A 15,794-nucleotide genomic window follows, 5' to 3' on the forward strand; every position below is an offset into this window, starting at 1 on the left:
TTATATATGTAATTACTTCTAATTTATTTTTAGTATCTTTTCTTAATCTAAAAATATTAAAATATTGCTAAATAGTTAAAAAAAAATATAGTTGATTCACAATAACAACTTTATTATTACAATATGATATATATTTTGTTATGTCACTAAGAGACATATATCAAATGCAAGTTATATATATTGTGCGTATCACATACATGATAAAATATAGTTATCATCTCTTTATTTAATATTTAATTAATCTACTTTATATTTAATTATGTCTCTATCATATTTTGATAATCAAACATGCCGAAAAGTTTTTGTAGATTTTTAATACTCACTTTTTTTATTTTAAAGTGATTTTTTTTAAGTAAAGAAAGTGTCAATTTTACACAAAATTAAAAACAGACAATAACTAAAATAAATTATCCAACAACTCTAAGGTTGAAATAGAGTTGAAATTATAGTATATATATTCCCAAGGCATATTAAATTTTCTAGTTTGATACTACGAAGGAACTAATTGATATGATTATCTTTTTTTCCTGGAAATAATATCTTGCTATGATTTCATGTACCTCATGTCCCCTTTTTAAGTGGTATACTGATTCTATTATTATGTTTTCTTAAGAGATAGAGGCATATGAGGTTGCTCTTGAAGTTGTTTAATTAGATTGTGTTGTTTTCTTAAGAGACATAGGCATATGAAGTTGCTCTTGAAGTTATTTATTTTCTAATTATAAAACACACTTTTCATTTTTGTAATCTTTTAATATAGAACATTATTAAACTTTAACTTTTATTATTAATTCTTTTAAAAAAATATTTTAACAAATCTTTAACTAATAAAAAATATAAATTTATTTTATCTTACCTGTTATATTATTAATATTAGAGTTTAATTCATTTTTACAAAACTGACTTATAAGATGAGGAGTGTCACTCTATATAACCAATGAGGGATTTAAGATTTTTTCAATACACCCTCGTTGTAGTTTATGCCCAATAAATTCCATAAATATTTCCAATATGACAAGAAAAGAGGAAGAAAAGAGAAAGTGAGTAAATTACAATAAATGTTTGGGAAATAGTCACGCTTAGAAAGTGACATTCACATTAAAAGTTTTTATAAAGAGTTATGTTAATTAACTCAACAAAAGGAATAAAAGAGGATAAAGTGGCACATGGACAAGTGTGGTGGTCCCAAGCATTATGGCACCAATCTCCTCCATACACCTCATCGTCGGTGTTGCCACCAGCGACACCGACTCCGACTCCGAAATCGAGTCCGAGAGCGTGGGCATCGAGGCGCTAGTGGTGGTCTGTAGGTGGCACTTGAGCACTTAGACATGACGCATCAAAGCAATCAGACTACTCGCAACGTTATACGAAGGCCGGTCTTTGGCCTGTGTGTGGTAAACAGTTGTTGCTCTTATTTTTTATCGTTGCTTGAGTTTGAATTTTGAATTCATAAATTGACAACACTTTGTGAAGTGTTGCAGAATGAATATATGCAACTCTTGGAAAAACGTTGTTGTAGGCAAAATAACACAACTTTTGGTAAAAGTGATGTTGAAAAGGTATTGTTTCATCAAGGGTCGCAAACTTGTGAAACAATACAAACATGGCTTATAAATAAATAATTTCAAATTCAAAAATTACATCACAAAACACACATCCTCTTCAGAAAAATTTCATATTCTCTTCCCTACATTTGAGTTTTCATTCATCTTGTGCAAATTCGAGTATTGGCTGAATTATCCTAGGTATTCCTGCATAGAAACTCTAACACATTCGAGAGTACTTGAAATACTGTAAGGAAAGTGATTCGTTCAAGATTCCAACCTGGATCCATTCAACCTAGAAGCTATATCTAACAGTCTTATAGTATCTCAAATCATGGCTACCAACGTTTCATTTTCAAGCATTAAAGTGATGAACCGGTACCTTGTCAAGTTGGATCGTTTCGGTGGAACAAACTTCACCTGTTGGCAGACAAGATGACGTTCTTATTGACTGCCTTGAAGATTCACTATGTCTTAGATACTGACTTGACACCAATTCCAGAACCAACATAAGATGACACTGATGAAGTCAAGAAGAAATGAGAGAAACGAAAGGAAGATGGATTTCTATATCGTGGACATATTTTGAACGCATTATCTGATCGTCTCTATGATCTATAAACTGATACCAATCTGCAATAGAGATCTGGAAAACACTCAAATTCAAATTCAAGGTTGAGGAGGAGGGTACAAAAAAGTTCTTAATGTCGAAATACTTTGATTTTAAAATGTTAGACTACAAGCCTATTCTTGCACAACTGCACGAGTTACAGGTTCTCGTGAATAAAATAAAAGCTGTAAAAATAGACATTTCAAAAGCTTTCCAAGTTTGTGAAGTCATTGCAAAATTTCCAACATCGTGGAAATGATACAGAAAGAAATTGTTGCATATTTATGAGGATTTCTCTTTGGAGAAACTTCATAAACACCTTTGAATGGAGGAGGAAATGAAGGATAGAGAAAAGTTTGAATCTGTTGGATACTCTAAATCCAATGCTATGATTGAAAAAGGTAAGAGGAAACATGATATCATGAAGAACCATCTTGGTCCTAAGAAGGAACATAACAAGTTCAAGAACTCTAAGAGACTAAAATGACCAAAAAGCGGATGCTATATGTGCGGAAAACCAGACCACTGTGCTAGAGACTGCAAGCATAACAAGTCCAAAAACAAAGTTAATGTTGTTCATGCCAATGACAACATAATTTCTACGGTGAGCAAGATTATGGCAATCAAAGGTAAAGTGCAAGGATGGTGGTATGATACCTGTGCTACCGTGCATGTTTCTTCGAACTATAGTCGTTGGAATAGGACCTGTCGAACTAAATTTCACTTCAGGAAAGAAAGTCACTCTTGTCAATGTACTTCATGTCCCCGACATGAATAAGAACCTTGTTAGTGGGGACTTATTGGGAAAACCGAAAATTAAGTCTATTTATGAAGCAAACAAACTAATATTAACCCGTAACGGTGTATTTGTAGGAAAAGGATATTTCATTGAGGGAATGATTAAACTTTGTACTACTGGTAATATTATTAATAAAATTTATAATTATTCTTATATGCTTGAATCTATTTTTTATGGAATTCGAGATTAACACATATTGGTATTAGTACTATGAATATACAAATGAAATCCGGATTGATCTCGTGCAACATTCATGATTTCGAAAAATGTGAAATATGTGTTAAATAAAAAATGTTCAAGAAACCTTTCAAAAGCGTTGAAAGAAAATCAAACTTATTTGATCTTGTGCACTCTGATTTGTGTGAATTTAATGACATGTTAACCCGTGGGGGAAACCAGTATTTCATAAACTTCATCGATGGTTTCTCTAGGTTCGCACATGTATACCTTTTAAAGCATAAACATGATGCCTTTAATGCCTTTAAAATTTATAAAGTGGATGTAAAAAATCAATTAAGTATAAGTATCAAAGTCCTTAGGAGTGATAGGGGCGGTGAATACTTTTCTATAGAATTTGATGCATATTATGAAGAATATGACATTATACATGAATATTATGCACCTTATACACCAGGACAAAATGGTCTAGCCGAGAGAAAGAATTGAGCATATCAAGAAATGATAAATGCTATGTTACTGAGTTCTGAGTTGCCATTGAATTTATAGGGTGAAACATTACTATCCCCATGTCATATCATGAATAAGATTCCTTTAAAGCTAATCGATATTTTTTCATATGAGATATGGAAAGGTAGATCACCAAATATCAGTTATCTTAGAGTGTGAGGTATGTAGCATATTACAATAATATGGATCCTAAAAGAACTAAATTGGATCCTTTAGGGATCAAATGTGCTTTCATAGGATATGTATCCAACAACAAAGCATATAGACTTTTAAATCTGGAGTCGAATATAATCTTTGAATCCTGAGATGTGGATTTCTTTAAAACCTTGTCACGGAGGATAAGGAATATGAGATTCCCATGAATGAAGAATCTCGTGCTGAAGAATCTCCACAAATTGTTGAAATACGATCCGAAAGTATTTCACGGATTGTTGAAACACAACCCGGCCTTAGGATAAGCAAAAGAGCCCAAAACTTAAAGGTTTAGGACCAAATGAAATTAATTCTCAACTCATTTACTTTTATCTAGTTTAAGAAAGTTACGAGAATGATTTTCATAAGATCCCTTTTATTCTTCAATTAGAAGATAATCCTAAAACCTATAAATAAGCAGTGGCTTCAATGGACTCTTATTTTTGGAAAGATGTTATCCAAGACAAAATGGATTCAATTATCTCAAACCACACTTGAGAACTTGGAGATCTTACAAAGGGTTCAAATCCCATTGGATGTAAATGGGTGTTTAGAAATAAGTATCATAGTGATGATACATTAAACACCTACAAGGCTAGATTAGTAGCAAAAGGGTTCAAACAAAAAGAAGGTGTTGATTATTTCGACACATATGCACCAGTACCAAGGACGACAACAATAAGAGTATTGTTTGAATTAGCTTCTTTGAATGACCTTATTGTTCATCAAATGGATGTTAAAAAAACATTCTTAAATGGAGATCTCGTTGAGGAAATCTACATGGAAAAACCAGAAGGTTATGTGCTTCCTGGAAATGAACAAAAGGTATGCAAATTTGTTAAATCCTTATATGGTTTAAAACAAGCACCAAAACAATGGCATAAAAGTTTGACTTTGTCATACTTTCAAATGGATTTACTCCAAATTCTTGTGACAAATGTTTGTACACAAAGGTGCATGGAAACATTGTAATATTTTTGTGTTTGTATGTTGACGATATGTTGGTCATTAGCAATGAGATGAATGGAATTTTAGAAACAAAAAGATTTCTAAATTTCACATTCAAGATGAAATATCTTGGACTAGTTGACACTATTTTAGGGATCAAAGTAAAACAAAATAGTGGGGGTTATGAACTTAGTCAAACATATTATATTGAAAAAATGTTGGATAAGTTCAATCACCTACACTTTAAGGAAGTAAACACTCCATTTGATCCTAGTGTCAAACTTCAAAAGAACAATGGAAGAATTGTGACCCAATTGGAATATGCAAGTGCAATTAGATGTCTAATGTATTTAATACAATGCACCAGATCTGACATAACATTTGTAGTTAGTAAGATGAGTAGATTTGCTAGCAATCTAAATTATGAACATTGGAAGGCCGTAACTAGGATTTTTGATTATCTCTTAAAGACTAAAGATCTTGGCCTTCATTAAGGTAGGTTTCCTGCCATACTAGAAGGATATACTGATGCGAGTTGGATATCACGTGTTGGAAATCATAAAAAAAATCTACAACAGAATGGATATTTACATTGGTTGGAGGTGTGATTTCTTAGAAGAGCAAGAAACAAACATGCATTAGTCTTTCGACCATTGAATCAGAGTTTGTGGCTCTTTCCTCCGTTAGCAAGAAGCAGAATGGTTAAGGGACTTTTTGTTGGAAGTTCCATAGGCTAAACAAAATGCTTTAAATGTGTTGATACATTGTGATAGCCAAGCCAACCTATAAAGAGTATTCAGTGAAGTATACAATAGAAATTCTATGCACATAGGTCTTAGACATTCTTTTGTGAGAAAATTAATTAAGGATGGGATCATTTCACTGACATATATACGAACAAGCTATAATTTAGCTGATCCATTTACTAAGCTACTGGAGACTTAGTAAAGACTACCTCGAGAGGTATGGGATTGAAACTCTTTGAATAAGGGTTCTGACAACGGTAGCAACTCAATATGAAGTTAACAAACCTTAACCTAAGATTTAATGGGTAACAACAAGTCGTTGATTTGGATATTTGTGAAACATTATGTGATAATATTGGCTATTACTTATTGAGGTTTGAGTTTTTCAAAACTCTTAATGAAGTTCTTTATCGAGGATAAATATCTCAAGAAAAACGATACAATATGAACTTCACCTATGTGAATTTCAAGATGGTGTCATCTCAAAGTGAGAGTTGAAGTTTCTTTGATGAAAAATTCACGAAAACAGGAAAAACACATGGGCATAAATAGTGTGAGGTGAGAGATGTAGGCGAAGAACCATTAAAGAGTATGTGTAAGGTAACGTCGGTATAATCACAAGGGATAACGGTTCAGAGCATTTCTACCTAACATTTCGGTTAGACTTTGCGTCATGTTTACTAAGGTTAAGTTTATATTGAAAGATACTTAACTGTATTAATATTCTTTGTTTCTCTTTTCTGGAATTGGTCTTGTCATTATTAGAACAAATGGGGGTAATTTATGAACAATAAATTTCATGGGTGTTCCAATATGACAAGAAAAGAGAAAGTGAGTAAATGCCAATAAATGCTTGGGAAATATTCTAATATAGAAAGTGGCACTCACATTAAAAGTTTTTATAAAGAGTTATGTTCATTAACTCAACAAAAGGAAAAAGAGAGGATAAAGTGCTACATGGACAAATGCGGTGGTCCCAAGCATTATGCAACCTGTCTCCTTCATACACCTCATCGCCGATGTCGCCACCAGCGACACCGGCTCCGAGACTGGGTCCGAAGGCATGGGCGTAAAGGCGCTAGTGGCAGCTTGTAGACGACACTTGAGCACTAAGCACGATGCGCTAGAGCAATCAAACTACTCGCTACGTTATACGATTGCGCAGGTGGCGCTCTGGCTGTCTGCCTTCGCCCGACATGTGGTAAACGACTGTTGCTCTTATTTTTATCATTGCTTGAGTATGAATTTTGAATTCGAAAAATTGCAATACTTCGTGAAGTGTTGCAGAATGAATATATGAAACTCTTGGAAAACGTTGTTGTAGGGGAAACAAAACAAATTTTGGTAAAAGTGTTGATGAAAAGATGTTGTTTCATCATTGGTTGCAACCTTGTGAAACAACACAAACATGACCTATGAATAAATCATTATGAATTCAGAAATCACTTCACAAAACATATATCCTCTTTAGAAAAATTCCATATTATTTTTCCTCCATTCGAGTTTTCATCTGTCTTATGCAAACTCGAGTATAGGCTGAATTATGCTGGGTATTCCTGCATAGAAACTCTAAGACATTTAAGAGTGCTTGAAATACTATAATTTGTTCACGATTACAGCCTGAATCCATTCAATCTTGAAGCTTTATCTAAAAATCCCCTCACGCCCAACACTCTTTTAAGTTTGGTGCGTGGATTTAAATGGTGGACGATCTAAGGTTTGATCGATAGACTCTAATACCATACAAAACCGACTTGTAAGATGAAGAATGTCACTTTATATAAATCATTTCAAGATTCTATGTCTTATTAATGTGGGACTTTAGATTTTTCTAATAATTAAATATAAAAATAAGTATGTTAAATCAATACATATTTTTTAATAATTTTTTTGTTATAACCAATTATTTCAATATATTTAAGATTTGTAGATAATATTTTGACAAAAACAATTATATGATTAAGAAAGATATTTTATGTTTAAATTAATTAAAGAATGATAAAATGAAGCACAACGTGATGAAATTCATCTTATTTTATTTCTTTTTTATATTTTTTATTTAAGCAAAATAATAAAATTATTTGAATCCATTATAAAATATTCAAACAATAAAATAACATTTCTCTCTACTTTTTCTTTCCTCTCCACTATGTTAGTTTTTTAATATCTAAAGTAGTCTAAAATAAACGTTTTCCAGTTTCTCGTACGCACCAAACCAATGAAATATTTTTTTAATTAACTAACCATTCCCCCCACACATGGCTTTCTTGTAACCTTCCACCATTTTAATCTATGAATGTAAAGAAACAAGTTATTGAATACCTTTTTGACAAAGAAAAAGTTTGACAATTTGAATATTCCATTCACCGAATATGGTTATATAAGACAAACATGCTTACTATATTAATTTGGCAACTTTGTTTGTTATTTCCTTGCCGTAACAATCTTGACCCGTAACGTACAAAAACGACATAATTAACGTAGGCTTAGACACCAAAAATAAAGACATAATCCATGTTTCTAAATCTACTTTAGGCAATTAATTCCACAATTAGAAAGTATAATCAAAACTAAGACTTTATTTTGTAATAATAGTGTATATATGATAAACTATCAAATGAATTTATAATAGATGACTAATAAATTAATTGATAATTTATAAGTTAGTTAATTGAATTTATTGTGTTATATATATATATATATAATATATATATATATATATATATATATATATATATAACATAAGTAAAATTAAAATATAAAAAAAGAAATATTAAAGTTATTAATTAGCTCATAAAAAATTCATTAACTACTATAAATAAACTATAAACTCAAAAAATATATATTATTAAATATATTTTTTAAAAAATAGGTTAAATTATAATATTGATTCTCTAATTTATAAAATTAATCTCTATTTTAAATTTAAATAGTTTTGATTATCTCTCATATCTTTTTATAGAAAATCAATAAAATATTTATTTTTTAACTTATATTTTTATTTATAAATTTTCACAATAGATTTACACATAATAATTTGTCATGTTTCATAAGTATCTTGTCTTTTTAGAAAATAGAAACCTTGTTAATTTTAAGTGCAAAAGTAGGTGAGGGAGACCAAAATTATTTGAATTTTAAATAGAATGATCAAAACTATATAAATTTAAAATAGGAAGATCAATCCCCACAAGAAAACAATGTTTCAACTACATGATATAGTCACGTAAATATCGCGTCGCTATAAAGAGACATTGCTACATGCAAATCACGTCCCAACCCTTTTAAAATAATGAAAAAAATTAAGCTTTTTTATGCGAGGGAAGTGTAAAATTTTGTAGTGACATTAAAATCACGTCGCTACATTTAAGATTATAAAAAACGGGTTTCAATTTTTCACATGGGGATGTTCAAATTTTTTTAAAAAACATAGTGATGCCAAAAACACATCACTACTTAAAATTTAAAATTTTAAAAAAAATTATGGTGGAAAAAGTTGACTGGAAAGAGTAAATGAAACTACATGAAAGTTGACTGGAAAGAGTAAACGAAACTACATATTTATTGTGCGTCATGGTATTCACGTCGTTAACCCCAACGGATTAATTTTTCGCGACGTGTTTCCCACTCCGTTAAATTGTTTCATTTATTGTCCATGACATGTCATCTCTAGGGGTTGTGATTTTCACATCGCTAGCCCCAACACACAAATATGTTGCGTCGTGATTCCTACCCCGATAAAAATACTATTTGTTTTCAGATTTACACCACTCCTCTTTCATTCCAACAATACAATTCTATTTCTCTTCTCATTTTTCCTCTCCTCCCTCACCATTTATCTTCCACCTCTCAAAATTTCAAAACATCCAACCATTTCTCTTCTCATTTTTCTTCTAGTCCCTCGCCATTTTTACAAAGCTCCCTACCTCAAAGCTCAAAGATATATATTATATTTTATTTTACTTAATTTTTCCACAATATTGATTTTTATCTTATTTCATATTTTTTTTGTTTATAAGTATTCAAGAAGTTGATCAAGACTAAGACTTAAGGTATGTATTAATTTTTATTTTCAAAAAAATATATATCTTGAATATATATTATGTGTATATTTTTGTAATTTATAAATAGGTTTAATAATTTTGTATAAATCCTAAATATATATATTGTTTATAAATAAGTATAATAATTATTTTTTTAAAAAATCAGAAACTATTAAATTCAGAAATAAGTTTAATATAATTTTTAAAAATAGAAAATATTTTTTTTATTTTAAAAATATGGAAATACAAAAAATAAAACATAAACTAGGTTTAATAATTTTTTTTGTTTTAAAAATCCGATTTTTTTACTGTTTATAATATATATATAAGAAGTAGACTAATCATATAAAATACATTTGACAATATATTATTATTTATCGTTTTTTTTATATTTATAGTATTAGTATTACTTATGTTTTCTTAATGACAAATAACATTTAGTCTTATTGTATTAATAATTCTTTAAAGAAAATTAATAAAAAATACAAATCAAAATCACATCGACTAAAAAGAAAATGTTGATGCCAATAATAATAGTCATGAAGATGTATAATGTTAGCAAAATTTTATGTTTTGGATCTTGATATCATGATTTTCACAGTGTTTTAGATTCTATAAATAAAACCGTAAAAGCGTACCCGGATCCATGACGTCGATTCTTGTCTGATTTATTGATCCTTGTTTGCAATTGTTTTCTCCCCTCTTCCTTCTTCCTTATTTGTATCTTTGATGATGAAGATAATTTTGTGTATTTATGAGAAAATGAGAAGGAATGAGAAAAGTTGGTGTTGGTTGCCTAAATGTGTCCTTTTATAGACACTTTATTCCAACAGTCATATTCCACCCCAAGAGTCATGTCCCAACAGTCATGAAGAGAGAGAAGAGGGATTTGTAGTTTGAATTTCAAAATAAAACCCCATTGACTTAATTATCCATCTACCAAAATAATCATCACATTTATGTGTCTTTTATTTAAGCCAAATATTGTTTACATGAGTCACACCTAATTAATAATAAATTAATCCAACAGTCTCCCACTTGACTCATGTGACATCTTGATGTTTCAATCTTATACCATAATTGTGCACCATTCATTGAAAGCACCAAGTTATTATCTTTAATGAATTGAAATGATCGAATCATGGCGGTCACAAATTATTTATCAACTTGATTCCTTCCATGTATCACGAATCAATTCAATTCAAATAACTTTAGGGGATACAATAATGTGTCTCTCGTGTCTTTTCAAAGACACCTAGTCATCACATATTACAATAACATGTATAATATAATATGGATGTCAAAACTCAACAGAAACATAACTTTAATTGAATTTACAATTGTCATACAATACGAACATTAAACTATACTTGTATATATACCAAAAATAATACAATGTTAACAAGGACTTTTACATAATGCCCATCCTTTCTACATGACCAATAAATGTTTTGGGCGGTAAACCTTTAGTTAACGGATCCGCTATCATTAAATCTGTTCCAATATGTTCAAATGACACCTTTTGTTTCTGCACTTCTTCTTTCACTGATAAGTATTTCAATTCCATGTGTTTAGCACCTTTGGAACATTTATCATTCTTAGAGAAGAACACAACTGCAGAATTATCACAATAAATCCTTAGCGGCCTAGCTATACTGTCAACAATACCAAGCCCTAAGGTGAAGTTCCGCAACCATAATGATTGAATTGTGGCCTCAAAGCATGCCACATTCTGCCTCCATAGTAGAAGTAACAATGATGGACTGTTTTCCACTCTTCCATGATATTGCTCCTCCAGCCAGAAGAAAAACATATCCAAATGTGGATTTTCTTGAGTCCACACATCCTGCAAAGTCTGAATCTGAGTAGCCAACCACTTCAAGGTGATCTGACCTTCTATATGTGAGCATGTAATCTTTGGTTCCTTGTAAGTACCTAAGAACTTTCTTTGCAGCTTTCCAGTGATCCATTCCAGGATTACTTTGATATCGACCTAACATACCAACAACAAAACTAATATCCGGTCGGGTACATGTTTGGGCATACATCAAGCTCCCAACCACTGATGCATAGGGAATAAACTCCATTTCTTTTTGCTCTAATTCATTTTTGGGACATTGCATTTGACTAAACTTGTCCCCTTTCTGAATAGGAACTGTCCCTCCAGAGCATTTGTCCATTCTGAATCTCTCTAAAATTTTATTTATATAGCCTTTCTGAGACATTCCCAATAGTCCTTGTGATCTATTACGGAATATTTCTATTCCTATCACATATGATGCCTCACCCATATCCTTCATTTCAAATTTATTGGAGAGAAACTTCTTTACATCATGTAACAAAGCAAAATCATTGGCAGCAAGTAAAATATCATCAACATATAAGACTAAAATTATGAATTTGCTCCCACTGACCTTCATATAGATACACCGATCTACAGTGTTCTCTACAAAACCATATGACAAAATAGTATTGTCAAATTTAAGATACCATTGTCTAGAAGCCTGCTTTAATCCATATATTGACTTCTTTAATTTACACACTAAATTTTCTTTTCCTGCAGTAACAAAACCTTCAGGTTGAGCCATATACACTTCTTCCTCTAAGTCACCATTTAGAAAGGCGGTTTTTACATCCATTTGGTGAAGCTCTAAGTCATAATGAGCCACCAAAGCCAAAACAATTCTCAAAGAGTCTTTCTTTGAAACAGGAGAAAAGGCTTCTTTGTAGTCAACACCATCCTTTTGAGTGAAACCTTTGGCGACAAGTCTAGCTTTATATCTTTCAATATTACCTTTCGAGTCTCGTTTGGTCTTAAAGACCCATTTGCAACCGACTCGTTTTGAACCTTTAGGTAACTCAACTAGATCCCATACATTATTGTCACTCATTGATTTTAACTCTTCTTTCATAGCATTGAACCAATTTTTAGAATTGTCACTTTCCATGGCTTGTTTAAATGATACTGGATCCTCATCAATGCTCAAGTCACATTCATGTTCAAGTGAATGAATAACATAATCATTTGAAATAGCTGGTCTCCTTTGCCTTTCAGACCTTCTTACTGCTATTTCTTGTGTTTCTTCAGTCACTTGTTCTTGCTCATTTGTGACTTGTACATTGTCAACTGGTTCATCAACTATATGTTCATTTTGTGGGTTTTGAATATTAATTTGTTGTCTATTTGGGTTGTATGACGGTACCACAACCAGAGGGACAACAACTTGAGAAGATTCTTTAGGTGAAGAAGATTCTCCACGAGTCTCCATAATATCCATTTTACGTGATTTCTCACTCCCACTAAACTGTCCATTTTCAATAAACCGAGCATTACCAGACTCAATTATTCTCATACTATGATTAGGACAATAAAATCTATACCCTTTCGATTTTTCAGGATACCCGATGAAAAACCCACTAATGGTTCTTGCATCAAGTTTCTTTTCATGTGGATTATACGCCCTTACTTCGGCTTGGCATCCCCAAACATGAAGATGCCCCAAACTAGGTTTCCTTCCCGTCCATAGTTCATAAGGAGTATTAGGAACTGCCTTGCAAGGAATCCTATTAATCAAATACGCAGCGGTCCTTAATACGTAGGTCCACAATGATAAAGGTACATTACTATAATTTAACATTGACCTAACCATATTCATGAGAGTACGATTCCGCCTCTCAGCCACACCATTTTGTTGTGGTGTGCCTGGCATAGTATATTGTGCACATATGCCACGACTTTCGAGGAACTTTGCAAATGGACCTGGACATTGTCCCTTCTCATTATATTTTCCATAATACTCACCACCTCTATCAGACCTCACTATCTTTACCTTTCTATCTAATTGCCTTTCCACCTCATCAATGAATACTTTTAGCATGTCCACTGATTGAGATTTTTTTTCATGCAATAAATACAAGTAACAATAACGTGAGAAGTCATCAATAAAAGTGATGAAATACTTTTCTCCTCCCCAAGAAGGGACGTCGAAAGGACCACAAATATCAGTGTGTATCAATTCAAGGAGTTCACTGCTTCTGTAGACGAATTTTTAGATATTTGTTTGGAATGTTTTCCTTTAATGCAATCCAAACATATATTCCAGTCACCAAAATCTAATTGAGGTAATATTTCACCTTTCATTAACCTCATTACTCTTTCTTTAGATATGTGACCTAACCTTTGATGCCACAAATAAGCAGAACTCTCATTATTTGTACTTCGCTTACTACCAACAATATGTTCAATATTAAATAGAGATTCTTTAAAATTAACATCAAGATTAAAACGATATAAACCATCAACTAAAGTACCAGAACCATAATAATATGTATCTTTAAACAAAGTAAATACACCGTTTCCAATCTTAAAATTAAAATTCAATTCATCCAACTTTGCAACAGAAACTAAATTCCTAGCACACCCAGGTACATAAAGACAACTTTTCAGATCTATATGATATCCAGTATCTAAGACCAATCTATACGTCCCAATTCCCTCTATTTGTGCCTTCATTCTGTTTCCCATATAAAGAAACTTTTCACTTCCTTTTATGGTTTGGATCGAAAGGAATCCCTGCATAATATGTGAAACATGAGTAGTCGCACCCGAATCAAGCCACCAAGTATTATTTGGTACTTCAATAAGATTTGATTCGAAATTTATGGAAACATAAAACATACCTTTCTTTTCGAACCACATCTTCCTTTTAGGACAATCCTTTTTAAAGTGTCCGCTCTCCTTACAGAAATAACATTTCTTTTCCTTTTGGACTCCGCCCTCAATAACCTTTAGAGGAGCTTTTCCCTTCTTCTTGTCCTTCTTGTCGGGCTTGACCTTACTGCAACTGGCTCCATCATGAGTCGTGAGATGAACGGAATGATCTTTCATCTTCTTTAGCCTCCCTTCTTCTTGAACCAACATGGCCTTAATTTCTTGAAAGTTCCATTTTTCTTTGATGGTGTTGTAATTCACCTAGAACTGTCCAAACTCAAGAGGAAGCGAGTTAATTATAAACTGTACAAGAAAAGATTCACTCACATCCATACCAAAGGACTTCAACTTTGCTGCCAGATTTCCCATTTGAGTTACATGATCATGAATGGGTTGAGACCATTCAAAATTTTTTAGTCGTCAACTCACTCATCAAATTTCCCACAACAGATTTGTCAGTGATTTCAAAATTTGAATACTCTTTAACATTTTTCATGAATTCCCTTGCATTTTCAGTGTTGGATATAGATGGCTTAACATTGTCAGCCATCGTCATCCTCATCAAGTTCAAAGACAACCTGTTGGACCTTTCCCAATCCTCAAGAAGAGCTTTTTCATCTTCCGTACTGTCCTCCGTAATGGCTGCGGGCTTCTCGTCCATTATCAATGCCATATCCAAGTTCATAACACCCAGTTGAAACTGAATCTTTTCAGACCAATCAGCATAGTTTAGCCTATTGAACTTTGTCATTGCGTTGCCCAAGGCAAACATATTAGTAGCAACTGCAAACATTTACACGTGCTCATGTGTTAATGCTTTGAATAAACTTCATGGATTCAAACTAATTGTAACTTTAATCATGTATCTAAATTCACCTTTGGGTGATATCTACATACATTTCAATAACATACTCAAAAGAACATGCATGTCTATCTTTGGATATACAAGCAACAAGTATGATAAAAACTTTAATTTTATTAATTATAAGTCATGATTCATCTTTCGATGATCTCTATATATCTTATAATAATAAATACTATTATTTAACATAAACATGTTATTTGGATAGCATCAGATTAAAATTATACACTTTAATAAATTTGATTACTTTGGTGATTGCAAATTTTTAATATAATAATTTCAAAACAATAAATTATATCTATTAAAATAAAATAAAATAACGATACACAATTTTAAAACAGTAACATTTAAATGAGATTTAGTATGGCAATGTAGCATATATAGGATATTTTGGATTGTCTATTAACACATGCATTGGAAATTCTGGAACATGTATATAAATTCCAGTGTCATCACCGTAACGTCTTTGGAAAAAAAAATTCAAAAGCAATTTTATGCATAGCATACATACATATCATGATACTTTCTAATATAAACTATAATTCTCATTAAACAATCACTACTTAAAAAAAAACATAATATCGATAATCAACACCGAAAAATCATAATACCGGTAACAAAACTCTGATACCAACTGTTAGCAAAATTTTAT

The sequence above is a fragment of the Lathyrus oleraceus genome, chromosome 4 (genome assembly GCF_024323335.1).
Source record: "Lathyrus oleraceus cultivar Zhongwan6 chromosome 4, CAAS_Psat_ZW6_1.0, whole genome shotgun sequence".
NCBI classification, from domain to species: domain Eukaryota; kingdom Viridiplantae; phylum Streptophyta; class Magnoliopsida; order Fabales; family Fabaceae; genus Lathyrus; species Lathyrus oleraceus.